The sequence below is a fragment of the Narcine bancroftii genome, chromosome 4, assembly GCF_036971445.1.
Source record: "Narcine bancroftii isolate sNarBan1 chromosome 4, sNarBan1.hap1, whole genome shotgun sequence".
Lineage (NCBI taxonomy): Eukaryota > Metazoa > Chordata > Chondrichthyes > Torpediniformes > Narcinidae > Narcine > Narcine bancroftii.
The window spans coordinates 281179657-281198872 of NC_091472.1; the positions used below are offsets into that span (position 1 = coordinate 281179657).

Below are 19216 nucleotides of genomic sequence, written 5' to 3' on the forward strand. Positions count from 1 at the left end.
TCAGGTATCGGTGTTAGTGCAATCACTGTGACTGTAACACTGTGAGTTAAAGCAAGACTAGACCTATAAAATGCTTTTCATCATTTTGTTTGACCACAAGAGAATATTATGGGCCAACTTAGAATAATTAGTGAAAGTCACACAAAGAGGACGAAATTCAATTGTTAGTTTTTCAATATTTACCTTTATAAATGTATTGGTTTTCAAATTTGTAATTGACAGGAGCATGTAAACCTCAAAATGGGTCAGTTAACATTTCCTTCGGAAATGTGTGCATTGCTGGCAACACCAGTATTTATTGCTCAGAGAAATTATTAGGGAACTCCTTTCTTCAATGCTACAGTTCCTATGGTGAAGGTACCTGCACAGTTTTATTAAATAGATCCAGTGATAATGTATAATTTGTAAAGTATGGACAATGTGTGGTTTGGAGGCAACCTTTCATATGAAAGCGTTATCACATATTGGTTGTCCTTGATTTTCTATGCAGTAATTTTTTTTTCTGGAAGATACTTTCAAGATCTTATTAGGTTCTATTGCCTGATTGTTACATTGACTATTGGCTTTGTTGCTGAGTGGAGAGAATAGAAACAGATGTACTCTGAATAAGCCCATTGTAACTTCCTTTTAATTGGATTAAACGCACAACAGTATGGTATGGTGCATCATGACCTGTAATCTCACTTGCTACAAGGGAAAAGAGGACAGAGATTCAACTTTCCAGGAATCCCAATGAATCAAATTAGGGGAAAAAAAAGAACTGATGGTCCTTGTTCCAAAAGCTTGGGTATGCTATAACATACTACAGGTATGAATTCTTTTATTCCAAATCTGTCAACCAAAAACCAAACATTTTCACAACTGCCCCTGATGTCTAGTGCTGTCGCAGCCCCCCAACATCCAGCGCTGTTGCAAATGGAGGACAAATTGAGGGCCAAGAAGGGCACTCATCTGTTAAATGCGGCATCCTGGGGTCCGTAGGCTGTGGCAGACATGTTGGTTCTCGCGCACATGCATGATGAGGGGGAAGTGTGATGGTGGCTCACAAAGATTCATAGCAGGTCAGCCCCTGAACCGCTGCAATTGCCCCAAAATCCAGCACTGCCGCAACCACCCCTGACGTCCCCTACGTCCATCACTGCCACAACCACCACCGACACTCAGCAGTGCAATTACTTAAAAATGTCACCGATTATTATCTGAAAAATTCAGAATTCTGAAAAGTATCTCGTCCCAAGGATTTTGGATAAAAGATTAAGCAGCTGTACTTCACTGGGAAGAAGTACTACAATAAGGTGTGAGCTACTGGAGCCACATCACTCCATTGATGCTCATCTAAAAAGAGTGTGCTTCATTCTCTACTGTAATTATTCTTAATGACGCATCGCCACTTATAAATTACTCGATAAGTAGAGAGATTTAATGAATGTCTGCTTGAAACATTTTCTTTGTACATAATCCAAAGATTTTATATACAAATTATTTTCCTAACTCAAAATTGCATTGGTGCTTTGTGAACAGTCTATTTTTTGTTGAAAAAGTTATATGCATCCTGTCTAATGAAAATTTAAAAAAAATGACAAATTATATAAATCAAGCAATCAGCATTGCGTTTTGTTCTACTGAAGTCAAAGGTATTGATTAATATACATCAAATGCTTCAGGCAGCATTCAGATAGAAATCAGGTTATGCAAATAATCAGTCTTGAATGATTTATTTATGCAACACCTTTTATTTGTTCCTCTAACAAAGAATTTTTCAGTATTTAATGTATTGTCAATGAAGGCCTGAACTGTTTCATTACAGCAAAAATTGTGCTTACAAATCAAGGAATGATATGAACTTACAGAAATCAGTTTGTGTGGCATTGATATTTTACTGAAATTGAGGTCTGCCTCCAGAGAAATTGACAGGTTTAACATGAACAAGTTTGCATCAAAAGTATTTTCTGTCCTCTGATCATTGATTCTAATAGTAATATTTAGAATGTTAGAATAAGTTCAAATATTTAACATTTAAAAATAAGGGGGTGATAGTTCCCTTGACTATATTTTTAGTTGATCTGTTAAAATTATCAAAGGAGTCATTCCTTTTGAAATACCTGGATATCTCATGAACCCAATAGCAGTTTCACCTTTTGGCCCTTTTATGAACAGAAAATAATCATTTCTCCACCCAATTAGTTGTTACTGGCATGTCAATAACGTGATCGTACAGGCCACCAATTCCATTCCATTAGTGGTAATTTACTGAGATACCATAACTATTTATTGAAGATTAGTAAAATATGCAACTGGAAAAGTGCTCTTTGCACTTTAGTATTTCATCAGGTGTAAATAAGTCACTGATCCGATTACTGGAAATGTCAGGCATTGCAGGCAAGCTTTGTTAAAGTAGGTAGGAGTGGTGCGACATAGAGATTTTATTTAACTTCCACAAATATCTGATTGGTTATATTCCAAGATCATATAAAAATTCAGTTCAGGGCATAAGAAAACAGGGGCAAGTACAAAGATGGTGGGACCCGTATCAAAAAATTCAAATGATCATTGTGATTACATTTCCTTTCTAATTTCTGCAAAGAAGGTGCAATCATTCCACAGAGTCATAACTAAATTAGTTCTATATTGAATGAAGAAAGTTAATGATTGAATATTTGTTTTTACATATTCAGATGAAATAGGTTTAAAAAATGAATTGTTCAACAGTTTTGATTTGAGTTTCTTTGTGTTTCTGGTAACAGAATGGAGCGTAGAGAAGACTAATAAGGATGTTCAAGAGTTAATTCTTTGCCAGATTCTGCAAGCAGGAACGAGGACACCATCAAAGCGCTCACTTCATTGTAGCAGTCTTGTGGTGAGCAATAATCTCTTTTCATAATTCCTGTTGAAAATGATGATTGGCTAATTTGAAGCACTTACAAGTTTATATTTCAATTTCATATGCCCCTTTGATTTGGAAGTCCAATGAATTTGGACTGAATTTATATTTTGGCTATAATATGTTTTTTATCATTTCTTCATTTATTTAATTTTTGCATGAATGCAATCCATCATCAAGTCAAAAGTTTGATTCTTGGTTGATTTTCTATTTGATATTTTTATTCTTCTGTATAGTCTATGTGTATTTCCTCTCCCCTCACAGTTCTTTTCCTTCTGTCAAAAGAAGTGTATTCAGAACAGGTAAGTTGCAAGTTGCTCTCATTGTCAGATAATTCAAAGACCAGGATACAAATATTTAAATAGAAGGGGGAAAAACTGGGGAAAATGTGAGGAAAAACCTTTTATTCAGAGACTGTTGATGATGTAGAACTCACTGCCTCTTAGTGGTATCAATTAGATTTTTTCAAGATAGGGCTTGATAAGCACATAAAGTAAAATTACAGTGCCGTAGGGAAAGAGCAGGGAAATGGAAATAATTAGATTGTTTTATAAGCCAATACCTTTGAGTGTAAAAGGTAGTGGATGCAGCTCAGGACATCACAGGCAAACCCTTTCCCACCATCAAGAACATCTAAGGGGAACACCGTCGTCGGAGAACAGAAGCAATCATCAAGGATCCATGCCATCCAGCACGCATTCTGTTCTCACTGCTGCCATCAGGGAAGAGTTGTAGGTACCACAAGACTCACACCACCAGGTTGAGGAACAGCTGCTACCTCTACACCTTCAGACTCCTCAACAACAAACTCAATCAGGGACTCATTTAAGGACTCCTACTTGTGTACTTCATTATTTTTTTGTCCACTCTGTATTGCACAGTCTGTTGTTTATGTTTCTTTACCACCAAACTAGTTTCATCTTGACTCTATCTTTTCTCCCATGGTCTATTCCCTTCCTGCCTACATCCGTGACACCTCACATTCTCTCCATTCCCTCAATGTCTTCAGTTTCCATGAACTGGACTGCCTCATCTTCACTATGGATGTCCAATCTCTTGATACCTCCATCCACCACACAGAAGGTCTGAAAGCACTTCGCTTCTTCCTGTGCCAGAGATTCAACCAGTCACCCTCCACCACCACCCTCCTCCACTTGGCAGAACTTGTCCTCACTTTAAATAACCTCCTTTAACTTATCTCGCTTCCTGCTATGGATACTTGCATGGGTCCCAGTTACACCTGCCTGTTTTTGGGCTTTATGGAGCAATCTAGGCTACAAGCCTACACAGGAAAGACCCTTCAACTCTTCCTCTGGGATATTGACAACTACATCAGAGCTGCCTCATGCTCCTATGATGAACTTATCACCTGTCACAGACTGGGAGGTCGCTTCGCTGAACACCTCCTCTCCATCTGCAACAACAGTGACTTCCCAGCAGTCAACTATTTCAATTCTGAGTCACACTCCCATGCTCACATGTCTGTCCATGGCCTTCTGTACTATTCCACCCTGACCAACCGTGGATTGGAGGAACAACACTTTATCTTCTCTCTGGGCACCCTCCAGCCAGGTGGCCTTAATATTGATGTCTCTCCTTTCTGCTAAATTTGTTCACCTTTTCTTTCCCATCCTCTTTTCAGTCTTTTCAGTTCTCCCCTCCCTTCTCCCTTTCCCACCCAACTATCCCTCCTCCCTCTCATTGCTGCTGTCCCCTCCCTCTTCTCTCCACCTATCATCATCTGTCTTTGCCACCCCCCATCCCCCCTACCTTTATGTTTGGATGCCTGTCAACAGTCTCTCATACCTTGATGAAGGGTTCAAGTCCAAAACGACAGTTACGTATTTTTATCTTTGCTACATAAGAGATACTGTTTGACCTGCTGAGTTTCTCCAGAATTTTTATTATGTTTGCATTTGTTTATTTGTTTACCTATGTACATTATATACAGTTTTGTTTTGCACTACCAGTAAGTGGTAATTCTGCTTGACCCACAGGAAAAAGAATCTTGGATTTGTGTGTGATGTCATGTATATATTCTGACAATAAATTTGAAATCTGTTTATTGATCTGAAGTAGCTGGCATGGACATAATAGACACCATCTCAGATTACGCCCTTCCGCTTCAATGTACAAGCCTTGTGTGCTCCTTTTATTTATGGAAAATAAGGAGCATGGAAAAAATTTACAACCTCCCACATGGGCTAGATCCAGTCAGCCATCTTCCCATGAGACTCGAGAGATGTACGACATTAGGCCTTTTGGCCAACTGCAAACCTCTGGAACCTCTTTGCTAGATTTCATATGACTTCTTTACTGAACTATTCAAAAAAAAATCTGAATTTTTCAAAATCATGCTGGATTAATATATATCCATTGAAAAATCTAATAATTTCCAATTAGTTTATGTAAAGAGCTTTCCAGTCCTGATTATGAATGTTTGTTTTGAAATCCATTTGTTTTTTTTAAGTGTGAGCTTTTATTTCATATTACTTTATGTCCCTGCTCTCCTTTTTTATTATAGGTCAATATAATTATACATAGAAACAGGCCCTCTAGCCCAACTTGTCTTGACTGATCAAAGTGTCTTTCTGAGCTCGTCCCATTTGCCTGCATTTGGCCTAAATTCCTCTAAACCTTTCCTGTTCATGTCTGAATGTCTATTAAATGTCATAAATGTACCTACCTTTACCACTCAGGCTGTTTGTTCCACATATCCACTACATTTTACATGAGAAATCTTGCCTGGCTTAAGTTTTTCCCCCTCTTAACTTAAACAAAGGTCCTCTAGCTCTGCATTCTCTGACCCTTATCTATACCCTCATCACTTTGTATGTCTTTATAAGGTCATCCCTCAGTCTATTTTGCAGCAGGGAAAATCGTCTCAGCCTGGTCAGTTTCTCCTTATAATTCAAATTCTTGAATCTCAGTAACATCCTTGTCAATCTTTTCTGCACCCTCTCTACCTCAATCACATTCTTCCCATAGTATGGCGACCAGAACTATATACAGGATATGAGGTGCTATGTCACCAATGTCTTATGTGGCTGTAACGTGACATCCCAACCCTTGCACTCAGGGTGCTCTATACAATGAAGGCAAGCATATCATATGCCTTCTTCACCACCTTGCATTGACACTTTCAGAATACTAAGCATTTGTACAGCTAGGTCTCTCCATTCTACAATGCTCACCAAGGCACTGCTATTCACTGAATATGTCCTGCCTTAGTTTAATGCTGTGAATGTTGTAAAAACATACAGAAATGCTGGAGGAACTCAGCTGGTCTTGCAGCATCCATAGGAGGAAAAGATAAATTAATGACATTTTGGACCTTAGGCCTTCTTCAAGGAACAAGCAAAAAACAGGAATGCATCTTGTGGGTTGTCTCAGTCTGGCAGTACACGAGACTAAATTGGAGGAACAACACCTCATCTTCCATCCGGGCACCCTCCAACCAGACTGCATTAACATCAACTTCTCCAGATTCCATTAAGCCCCCCACCCTTCTTCTTCCCCTCCTCCTTTCCCCCAAGCATGTGCATGATCTTTCTCCCTTTCTCTCTCCCCTTTTCCCTCTGTCTCCTTTCACAGAGCCAAAATCAATTCTCACCTTTCCTCTTATCATATCGAATTAAGACCTTTTGGCTGTTGGTCTGGACTCCACCCCTGCCATTTATCAATCTTTATTCAGATATCTTCCTGTTTTTTGCTTGTACCTTGAAGGGTTCAGGCCCAAAATATGGGTAATATTTCTTTAACACCAATGGACACTGTGAGACTGGCTGAGTTCCTCTAGTGTTCAGTTGCCTCTTTATTGGATACATCTCTTCCATTTAGTTTTTCCATTGAGGATATATCTAATCCAATACTCAAACATATATTGCAAATCTGGTTCCAATTTAGGATTTTTTAAATTTAAGAAACTTTGTTTTATCTTGTGCTATCTCTCATAATTTTTTTGACCAACAATAATTGATCAATCTTTCTCTATATGGAAAATCAAAGGTATTATTTCTTATGCAAATTTATTGAAGGAAGGTTGTTTAATGTCTTTTGAACAGCTGGAAAGTAAATATGATTTATCAAATATTCATTTTTTAGATATTTATAGATTCTTTGGCTTGGCTTCGCGGATGAAGATTTATGGAGGGGTAAATGTCCATGTCAGCTACAGACTTGTTTGTGGCTGACAAGTCCGATGCGGGACAGGCAGACACGGTTGCAGGGAAAAATTTGTTGGTTGGGGTTGGGTGTTGGGTTTTTCCTCCTTTGTCTTTTGTCAGTGAGGTGGGCTCTGCAGTCTTCTTCAAAGGAGGTTGCTGCCTGCCGAACTGTGAGGCGCCAAGATGCACGGTTTGAGGCAATATCAGCCCACTGGCAGTGGTCAATGTGGCAGGCACCAAGAGATTTCTTTAGGCAGTCCTTGTACCTCTTCTTTGGTGCACCTCTGTCACGATGGCCAGTGGAGAGCTCGCCATAGAACACGATCTTGGGAAGGCGATGGTCCTCCATTCTGGAGACGTGACCTACCCAGCGCAGTTGGATCTTCAACAGCATGGATTCGATGCTGTCGGCCTCTGCCATCTCGAGTACTTCGATGTTAGGGATGAAGTCGCTCCAATGAATGTTGAGGATGGAGCAGAGACAACGCTGATGGAAGCGTTCTAGGAGCCATAGGTGATGCCGGTAGTGGACCCATGATTCGGAGCTGAACAGGAGTGTGGGTATGACAACGGCTCTGTATACGCTTATCTTTGTGAGGTTTTTCAGTTGGTTGTTTTTCCAGACTCTTTTGTGTAGTCTTCCAAAGGCGCTATTTGCCTTGGCGAGTCTGTTGTCTATCTCGTTGTCGATCCTTGCATCTGATGAAATGGTGCAGCCGAGATAGGTAAACTGGTTGTCTGGACATTCTATTTGTATATCCACTAGATCAGGTTAATAATGTTTTTCAATTGAATCCTTCTCTGAAAGGATTAATTGGAATTATATATGATGGATTATTGAAATTATATCCAGTACTTCATGATAAGATTGAAAGGGTTGGGAATTGGAATTAGAAGAGCCATCTTATTCAAGTGGAAAGACTCTAGACTACCAACAGTGTTTCAATAGTTCTCTCAGATTATGTCCTCTAAGTTCAGAAAAAAATTAGATGTCATGTATAATTGGTGAAATTTGAAGATACATGGTGACCTTTTAAGTCTTATTTGGAGGAATAACACCTCATCTTCTGACTGGGCACCCTCCAACTGGATGGCATTAATATTGACCTCTGGTTTTCATTAAACACTCCTCCCACTCACTTCTTCCCCCTTTGCCTTCCCTACTCTGTCTCTCTCCCTTTTCCCTCTCTTCTTTCACATGAACATAATCAATTCTCACCTCTCCCCTAATCATATCCAATTAATACCTTTTGTTGGTCTGGACTCCTCCCTCAGCCAGCGTTTTCTCTATTCTGAGATTTTCTGTTTTTTGCTCATTCTGCTTATTCCTTAAGGAAGGGCTCAGGCCCAAAACGTCAACAATATATCTTTGTCTCCTATGGACGCTGAAAGACCAGCTGAGTTCCTCCAGCATTTTTCTACTGCAATCACAGCATCTACACTGTTTCACTTCTCCTGCATAATGCCAATGAGGGATTTAAAAAAAAAGAAAATACACCTAAGTGCAATCTCAGGCAAAAAAAAAAGTTTGAAAAATTACTCTCTGATTCCTGAAAGCTCTCGGAGAATTCAGCCACAAAGTGATATGGAAAATTAGTGTGGGAATGGGATTGCTGAGTGACCTGGCATAGCCTTGTGATAGGCTTCATGGACCTCTCCTAAATCCTAAGGAAATATGGAAGTGCCACTATCCCCTCAAACTGCTTTTTATTGTGTGGACTCAGTTACATTCAAAACTGATCAGTTCCTTTCTAAATGCTTGCAGTAAATCATGCTCACTGGGTGAACTAATGACTCGCTTGAAGATCAATGACCCTTTCTGAAAGCCATCTGATGTAGTTTTATGTCTATGCTTTCTAGATGTCCTTTGATCCTGTCTAATCTATCGAATTCAGATAGCCTATCCACATGCATGCAAAATAATCCTTTCATTATTTTAACATTTATCAAGCATCTTTGAAGTATTTGTGAAGCAAGATACTTCAGCAATTTTAACTTATCTTGCTAACTAATGACCTTAAACTACAGTTTATTTAAGGCTGAAATTGGTCAGAATAGAGCTATGAGTGTGTTTTTTAGCCTCTTGACTCAGTTCTGACATTTGGGCCATGTAGCTGACCAGTCCTTTCCCATGTCTTTTAAAATTTCCATGAAGCAGCTCATTGGAACCACTGGCATCTCACCACAATGTTTACCAAACTTTTATAATATAGCACCTAGATATTTCTGCAATTCAATAGATTTGACTTCATAAATGACAAATGTGATTGAGCCTTGTGTGGTTCATTTATCTATTCTAAATTACATGTATAGCAGAAAACATTTGTTGGTTAACAATTTATTATTCTCATTTAAGGTCCTGGTATCTTCATACATCTTTAATAATTTCCTAGACAAATCCACTAATCTTGGATCGAATAAAACTTGTAAAGCCAATAAACCTTGAGGTCCTTTTTATTTCACTCTTCAAGACTGCTGTCAGACTGACACCTAATACAAACCTATCCCTCTTCCCAAAGTTTCAGATAAGTTCACATGGTCAAAGCTATCCCATTGTTGGGAAAATTCTGTGCTTCATCTAGAGAAAGAATGGATGCAGTTACTTGCTGTTCTGCAGTTAACCACTGCAATCCATATGCCCTCAAAGAAGTACAAATCAGAGGTCATTGGACATTCAGCTATCTTGCAGTATCTAATCTTGGAAACACTCCCCCACTCTTTCACAATGTGTAACAGTATAACCAAACATATTAATGGCTTGGATGACAATGTAGTTAGCATTGTTAGTAAGTTTGGTTCAGAAATTGGCATTGGGTCCATTGTTGTTCATCATCTGTATCATTGATTTGGATGAGAATGTAGGTGGTGTGGTTGGTAGATTTGTGGATGATACCAAAACTGGTAGTATAATAGACCTTGGAGAAAGTTATCTTAGACTACAACAGGATCCAGATTAACTGGATAAATGGGCCAAGGAATGGGAGAGAGAATGTAACTCAGAGAAGATTCACAAGAATGATTAGTGGAAAGAAGGGATTAGCATATGAAGAACATTTGATGACTCTTGGACTGCACTCTTTGGAGTTCAGAAGAACGACGGAGGACCTCATTGAATTATTTCAAATGTTGAAGGAAATTATTTTGAATGTTGAAAGCCCTGGACAGAGTAGATGTGGCAACGTTGTTTCCCATGGCAGGGGAGTCAAGGGCAAGAGAGCACTGATTGAAGGGCGCACATTTAAAACAGAAATGCTGAGGAATTGCTTTAGCCACAGAGTGGTGAACCTCTGGAATTTGCTGCCACAGGCAGCTGTGGAGGCTAGGTCATAGGATGTATTTAAGGCAGAGATTGATAGCTATTTGAATAGTCAGGGTATCAAAGGTTACGGCGAGAAGGCATGGGAATGGGGCTGTGGGAGAATTGATTAATTTATGATGGAATGGCAGAGAAGATGATGGGCTGAATGGCCTACTTTTGCTCCTATATCTTATGGTTTTGTGATGTTATGGACATTTGGCATACTTGGTTTCATTGGTTAAGTCATTGAGTACAACAGCAAACATGCTATATTACAACAGTATAAGACATTGGTGAGACTGGATTTGTAATTTTATGTCCCATTCACCCAGCTACAGGAAACAATATCAATAATCTGGAAAGGGTGCAGAAAAGATTCAATATAATGTTACCGGGTTGATTGGCTTGAATTACCAGGAGAGCCTGGGTAGGCTGGGTCATTTCTCCCTGGAGCATTGAAGGCTAAGAGTGGAGATTTATAAAATTATGATGGGCATTTATAAAGTAAATAACCATCATCTTTTTTCACAGGGAAAGGAAATCTAAAATTCAATGACATCATTTTAAGGTGAAAGGGATCTGTGTGGCACCTTCTTCACATAGACATATGAAATTAGCTGCCAGAGGAAACGGTAAAGGTAGAAATAGTTATAGCATTTAAAAGACATTTGTATTGGAATATCTATAGGAAAGGCTGAGAGGGAGAAGGGCCAAATGCAGGCAGATCGGTCTAGCTTGGTTTGCATGGACAAGTTGGATTGAAGCTATAGAACTCTATAGTAACTGCTGCTTCCCGTGTTTGCCCGACGCTAAAGTAAAGCTGGAGTGGCCTCTCCAGGGTACAAGCCAGGGCAAAGTTGATCTGTTGCCCATGCAGTGGGATCACCCTCTCCATGCTAATGATAGGTCCAAAGGAATGACGAAAGTCGATGCAGTTTGGTGCCAGCAGCATCTCAGGAGTTCCTGTGCCAGTGCGGGGTACAGTACTCAGCCACTTTTGTCCAACTGCGGACTTTTCCTCAGGGTTTACTCCCAAAGCCTTTCCCATAAGTAGGTATATCCACAAGGCAGTGAGGCAGTGGAGGTTTGAAATCAGAGTTTTCCCTCTCCTAGATGAGTTGCCATCTGTGGTTAATGAGGCCCATCTACCCGGAGCAACTGGTTTCAAGATATCAGTGGCCCGCCTTTGCCCCTTCTCCTGTCTAGCAGGCATAAGAACGATGTCTCACATAAGAATAGGAGTTAGACTTGGTTGTCAGAGGCTGTTTGAGTGGCATGCCATGGAGAGCATTTGTGCAACAGTGAGAGCTTGTCCCCACTGCCATCCATCGGCTATGACAACCTTTAGAACTCCATGACTCTATATTAAAATGCTTGATCAACTTTTCGGCCACTTTGAGCAGAGTGGCAGATGGCTCAAATAGAAGGATAAATAGTGAGGGTCCCAGAGGCCACTTACCACCATCAATAGAAAGACCAGTTCCCTGCACCTCATGTGTGCATTCCTGTCTCTGAATGAAAGTTAAGTTTACCCCCAGTAAAGAAAGCCAAATAAACCATCAACTGACAAGGGAAAACACATGATATCTTTTTTTGTCACTCAGAAAGATTTTCCATGAGATTTGGGATGAGGTCTTCGGCTTGGAGTTAAAGTTCATCTGGCGTTCTGTTTATTGCTCTATCAGTGATGGAGTAGAATTGAGCATTTTTGGAGCTTTAGATAATGATAGATGGTTAACTATCATATGCAACTTAGACTGGGCAAAGACTGCTGGTGATGTTGGTGTTGTGGAGACTAAAATAGAACTGAACTCTGATTGCTATAAGGGGGAGGAGATGCATTGCTGTTTGATGTCGAATTAGTTGATGCAAATTGTTCATAGCTTTAATTAGATTGTCATGCCTTTGAATGAATTCCATCATGATTGTGTCTGCATTCATTGGAGGGTTGGGGAGTGATTAAACAGTGGAGACCAAATTGCTCTTTTATTATTTAAGTAGCACATTAACATTTACAACAAACTTTCTTGATCTTAATTGTACATTATTGCCATGGCTCTGTTTGATGTTTTTTTTACTGATACATTAAACTGAGTCCAGAAATCCATTTCTCATTTAATAATGTGCCCATGCTCTCCAAATTACTCTCTTTATCTCCCTGCATATAAAACACATAAACTATTAATAGTTATGATTTCATCTTTTTCTACAAAGATGAGATAGAAACTAGAGGATATTGGTTAAGGGTGAAAGTGGAAACGTTTAAAGGGAATTTCTTCATGCAGAGAGTGGTGGGTGTATGGATCAAGTAGCCAGCTGAATTGGTAAATGCAGGCTCAATGTTGACATCTAAGAAAAATTTGGACAGGGACATGGACGTGAGGTTATGGAGGGATGTGATCTGGGTTCAGATCTGTGGGACTAGGCAGAAAAAAGTTTTAGCACAGATTAGAAGGGTTGAAGGGGTCTATGGGAGGTTCAAGAGTCCGATAGGTGTCTGAAAGTGGTAGTGAGAAGAGATTGTGGGTGGTCTGAGTGATTTGGCTGGGGTGGGGGGTGGGGTGGTTCTTTTATGATGTTGACTACCTTCTTGTGACATATGCCTGATCTTACTTGAATAGCGTAAAAGCCGCTACAGAAAATGTTACTTCTGTGGTTTGGTGCTGTGTGTTTGCTCCCAGTGCTCTGCCCGGCAAGCCAATTGTGCCAACTGCGGGAAGCGAAGTCACTGGGCCAGAGCCTGTCGGGCACGAGAGTCCTCGGCTGGCTCATGCCGTGAGCTGAAGAATAATAATAAGAAGAAACACTCGAGTACTACTGTTAAACAGGGGCAATGCCACAACACTGCTATGTTGATCTGGAGAACCAATGATTCATCTAGCTCTTCTTCTGAAACCGTAAGTGGAATAGCCAGTAATGAGGCAAACACCGACAGATCACTGCCACGGGGAGACCCTATTCTAGCTTTAATGAAGATCAATCAAGATGGGCTTCACGCTCTGCAGCCTTCCACAATGAAAGTGGAGGTAAATGGGGAGCCAATTGACTGTTTGTTTGATTCGGGCAGTACAGACAGCTATATTCATCCTATGACCACTAATGCCCTAAATCTTACCTTATATCCGTCTAAGTGCAGAATCTCTGTGGCTTGTTCTGGACTAAAACAAGATGCAACAAGCTGTTGTAAAATAACCCTGAAGATGCAGGGAAATGAATATATGGACTTCAAATTGCACGTACTCGCCGGCCTGTGCACTCCGATGCTTTTAGGTTTAGATTTCCAATGCCAAATGAAAAGTACCATATTCACACTTAATGGCTGATTACAATAGATTACGGTACCCCAAGAAGCAGTTTGCGGGTTATCGACTCTAAAGATTAAACCTCCACTCCCTTTTACCAATCTAACCCCGGATTGTAAGCCTATAGCTACAAAGAGTAGGTGTTACAGCAAAAAGGACAAACTCTTTATTAAGGATGAGGTTAAGCATTTATTGAAGGAAAAAATTGTCAAGACCAGTACAAGTCCTTGGCGCGCACAAGTGGTAGTGGTCAAAAATTGCTCGAAACCCAGAATGGTTGTGGACTGCAGCCAAACTATAAACAGGTTCTCAGACTGCACAATAAGACTAAACAGGTTTAGCAGTGGCTGAAATATTCAGGAATAGAACCATATGAAGGCAATGAATAGTGACAGTAAATGGTGGAACATTAGCCTCCACACGCATTTCTCTTGCAGATAATACATCATTCAATCTAAATTGCCGGTAGTAGATATTCACCTCATACAAAAAATGAAAATAAAAGATATGCCACCCAAGGTCCACATGGAGCATTACTTAGTTGGTAATTTCTTAGAAAAAACTTTGACTGAATACTCAAACAATTTAACTTAGTCCCACACAGGAGACTGCAGCTGTTGGAATCTGAAGCCAAACACAATCTGCTGGAGGCACTCATCGGGTCAAGCAGCATCAGTGGGAGAAATAGAATGGTTAAGATTTTGAGCCTGAACTCCTGATGAAGAGTTTCAGCTCAAAACGTTGACTTTTATTTTCTCCTATTGATGCTGCTTGACCCGTTGAGTCCCTCCAACAGATTGTGTTTGGCTTAACTACTCGGAGAATCAGTTGGGGGGAAGTGAGACACGAAAATCTGCAGACGATGTGATTGTAGTTTAATGCACAAATGTACCCCAGAAACTCATCAGGTCACACTGAGTTAATTGGAAGCAATGATATATAACCAACATACCGGGTCTGAGCCCTTCATCAAGGTGAGAACAAAAAACAGTCAGGCACCTGAATAATAAGGTGGGGGGAAGAGCAAGGAAGACAGTTGAATGTGACACCTGAAAGATAAATATGAATGTCCTTACCCTCATTGTGATTCAGCAGCATTTTGGCAGAAACTCGGTTTGTGGATGGGCAACATCCAACAATACATCAGTAATCCGTAGCAGAAAGATTTTAGACTATTGATTCAAATGGGAGAAAAATCTCTCTTGAATACTCTGAGGGTTGTTTGCCATTTGAACTTTCTTAAGATTGCAGATTGTTTTTTTTTCAATATTTAATGCCATTTATACATGTCATAAAAATTGGAAAGGTCATTAATTCTACTTCTTTCAGAATATTAAACAAATAAAATGGGTTCTTTAGAAAAGCATCTATCTTCAACAAGAGTATATAGAAAGTGTACTCTATAAGAAAAATAAAATTGGTAGAAGGTTGATTTTAAATTTTACAGTCATCTGCTTTAAATTAGCTACGGTACTATGTTTCTTTAGATGCTTGGAAGAGGATAAAAAACATTGTCAGATGATATTTTTCAGATACATTTTCAGGTTAATAAATCTTGGGTCATCACTCACTTCACAATCATAGTGAAAAAGTCGAATTGATGTATTTTTGTTGGGTGATAGTAATAATTGTTTTAAATCCTTTAAAACATTGAGGTTCAGCAGGTGACAAGGCCAAACCCTGCAGTTTTATTAGTATTTGTAAATTATAGTTTGATACTGGACAACATGTTAAAATATTTTGAAATTGTGGAAGATTTATTTAGTGTCGTCTAATGGAAAATGGATCTTTACATGTGAAGTTAATATTTTGAGGCATTATGACTTGACTGAAAAATGGTCGAATAATCAAATCTCAGATGACATTGTATAAGGTGAGGGGGATAAAAGTTGAGGGGAGACATCAGGACTTTTACACAGAGTAGTGGGTGCCTGGAATACATTGCCAAAGTAGTGCTGGAGGCTGGTACAGTAAGAAGATTTAAAAGTCTCTTCGACTGGTACATGGATACAGGAAAATAGAGGGTTATGAGTATAAGGCAGGGAAGGTTTAGATTGTTGAGTCGGTTTGTATAGGTCAGCATAGATCGCAAGATAAAGGAACAGAAGTTGGCCATTTGCCCCAACAAGTCTGCTCCATAATTCCAGCCTGAGCTAATCCCTTCTCACATCTAGTTCCAAATTTTCACCATATCCCTTGATTCCCTGACAAATAAGATACCTATCAATTTCCTCCTTAAACTCCACCAATGACTGAATTCCAGAAATCCATGACTCTCTGGCTAAAGAAATTTCTCCTCAACTCTGTTTTAAATGGGCACCTTTTAATTCTAAGACTGTGCTCTCTTGTCCTGGATTCACCCACCAAGGGAAATGTCTTATTTGCATCTACTCTGTCCAGATCTTTCAGCATTCAAAATGTTTCTATGAGATCCCCTCTCATTCTTCAATTTCCAAAGAATACAGTTCAAGAGCCACTAAATGTTCCTCATATGCCCCATAGAACCTCATCAACACTTCTTCATACCTCTTGAAATAAATGCTAACATAGGATTTGCTTGCTTCACTGCCAATCTTCTTTTTTCTTTGGCTTGGCTTCGCGGACGAAGATTTATGGAGGGGGTAAATGTTCACGTCAGCTGCAGGCTCGTTTGTGGCTGACAAGTCCGATGCGGGACAGGCAGACACGGTTGCAGCGGTTGCAGGGGGAAATTGGTTGGTTGGGGTTGGGTGTTGGGTTTTTCCTCCTTTGCCATTTGTTGGTGAGGTGGGCTCTGCGGTCTTCTTCAAAGGAGGTTGCTGCTCGCCAAACTGTGAGGCACCAAGATGCACGGTTTGAGGCGATATCAGCCCACTGGCGGTGGTCAATGTGGCAGGCACCAAGAGATTTCTTTAGGCTGTCCTTGTACCTTTTCTTTGGTGCACCTCTGTCACGGTGGCCAGTGGCGAGCTTGCCATATAACACGATCTTGGGAAGGCGATGGTCCTCCATTCTGGAGATGTGACCCACCCAGCGCAGCTGGATCTTCAGCAGCGTGCACTCGATGCTGTCGACCTCTGCCATCTCGAGTACTTCGACGTTAGGGATGAAAGCACTCCAATGAATGTTGAGGATGGAGCGGAGACAACGCTGGTGGAAGCGTTCTAGGAGCCGTAGGTGATGCCGGTAGAGGACCCATGATTCGGAGCCGAACAGGAGTGTGGGTATGACAACGGCTCTGTATACGCTTATCTTTGTGAGGTTTTTCAGTTGGTTGTTTTTCCAGACTCTTTTGTGTAGTTTTCCAAAGGCGCTATTTGCCTTGGCGAGTCTGTTGTCTATCTCGTTGTCGATCCTTGCATCTGATGAAATGGTGCAGCCGAGATAGGTAAACTGGTTGACCGTTTTGAGTTTTGTGTGCCCGATGGAGAAGTGGGGGTTGCTGGTAGTCATGATGGGGAGCTGGCTGATGGAGGACCTCAGTTTTCTTCAGGCTGACTTCCAGGCCAAATATTTTGGCAGTTTCCGCAAAACAGGACGTCAAGCGCTGAAGAGCTGGCTCTGAATGGGCAACTAAAGCGGCATCGTCTGCAAAGAGTAGTTCACGGACAAGTTTCTCTTGTGTCTTGGTGTGAGCTTGCAGGCGCCTCAGATTGAAGAGACTGCCATCCGTGCAGTTCCGGATGTAAACAGCGTCTTCATTGTTGAGGTCTTTCATGGCTTGGTTCAGCATCATGCTGAAGAAGATTGAAAAGAGGGTTGGTGCGAGAACACAGCCTTGCTTCACACCATTGTTAATGGAGAAGGGTTCAGAGAGCTCATTGCTGTATCTGACCCGACCTTGTTGGTTTTCGTGCAGTTGGATAATCATGTGGAGGAACTTTGGGGGGCATCCGATGCGCTCTAGTATTTGCCAAAGCCCTTTCCTGCTCACGGTGTTGAAGGCTTTGGTGAGGTCAACAAAGGTGATGTAGAGTCCTTTGTTTTGTTCTGTGCACTTTTCTTGGAGCTGTCTGAGGGCAAAGACCATGTCAGTAGTTCCTCTGTTTGCGCGAAAGCCGCACTGTGATTCTGGGAGAATATTCTCGGCGACACTAGGTATTATTCTATTTAGGAGAAATAGGGGACTGCCAATCTAACCTGGTGGTTAACCTTCAGCTTATCCTGTATGAGGATCCCAAGTCCTTTTGAATTTATACATTTTGAATTTTCTCCAAATAATAATCTGCCTGTTTATTTCCTCTTCCACAATGTACAACTGTAGATTTCTCAACATAGTATGTCATCTGCCATTTCTTTGCCCACTCTCCTAAGCTGTCCAAGTCTCTCTGCAACCTTTCGGTTCCTTCAACACTTCCTACTCCACCACCCACCTTGGTGTCATCTGCAAACTTAGCCACAAAACCATTCAATCCATAATCTAAATCATCAATGTACTTTGTGGTCCCAACACCGACCACTGCAGAACACCACTAGTATCCAGTGTTGTAATATTCTATATTCTAAAAATGTTGCTGAATATTTAATTATGTCACCAGCTTTGGAGATAGGCAAATTAATTTGAGCATACAAAGAACTGCTGGAGGAACTCAACAGATCAGAGAGCATCAATGGTTAGAAATGGTCAGGTGCAAACCCTTTATCAAGACTCAGAAACACCTGAAATGCTTATTATTTCTACCCATGAATGCTGTCTGACCTGTTGAGTCCCTCTAACAGTTCTTTGTTTGCTCAAGATTCCGGCATCTACAGATTTTGTGTTTCTCAGACTTTTTTTTAAACTGCAAATTAAATGTTGATTAAGTTAGGACTTTGCTCATTATTTTACATCTACTTCAAGAAACAATAAACACGTGCAAGTAAGTACTGGGTCTCATCAACACTGATAAGTCATTTGAACAGATAATTTAGTTCATCCATTCTCAACCTTTATTTTGGCTATGATCCCCTTAGGACTCTGACCAAAGTTTATGACCCTCCCACTTCCCTGTGAAGCAGTCAACCTTAGTTCTTTTGTACTTCTCTTCTCTTTCTTCTTCTTTGGCTTGGCTTCGCGGACGAAGATTTATGGAGGGGGTAAAAAGTCCACGTCAGCTGCAGGCTCGTTTGTGGCTGACCAGTCCGATGCGGGACAGGCAGACACGATTGCAGCGGTTGCAAGGGAAAATTGGTTGGTTGGGGTTGGGTGTTGGGTTTTTCCTCCTTTGCCTTTTGTCAGTGAGGTAGGCTCTGCGGTCTTCTTCAAAGGAGGCTGCTGCCCGCCAAACTGTGAGGTGCCAAGATGCACGGTTTGAGGCGTTATCAGCCCACTGGCGGTGGTCAATGTGGCAGGCACCAAGAGATTTCTTTAGGCAGTCCTTGTACCTTTTCTTTGGTGCACCTCTGTCACGGTGGCCAGTGGAGAGCTCGCCATATAATACGATCTTGGGAAGGCGATGGTCCTCCATTCTGGAGACGTGACCCATCCAGCGCAGCTGGATCTTCAGCAGCGTGGACTCGATGCTGTCGACCTCTGCCATCTCGAGTACCTCGACGTTAGGGGTGTGAGCGCTCCAATAGATGTTGAGGATGGAGCGGAGACAACGCTGGT

At 40.9% G+C, this 19216-nt stretch overlaps 1 long non-coding RNA gene across 1 annotated transcript in view; it reads left to right on the forward strand.

Moving 5' to 3' along the window:
• The window catches only part of LOC138760141 (uncharacterized), a 75519-nt gene extending 61357 nt beyond the window's left edge, over positions 1–14162 (forward strand). The window contains exons 3-4 of the long non-coding RNA XR_011355459.1: positions 2745–2857; positions 14085–14162. This is a non-coding gene — a long non-coding RNA (uncharacterized lncRNA). The remainder of the gene's footprint in view (positions 1–2744; positions 2858–14084) is intronic.
• The last annotated feature ends 5054 nt before the right edge of the window (positions 14163–19216 follow it).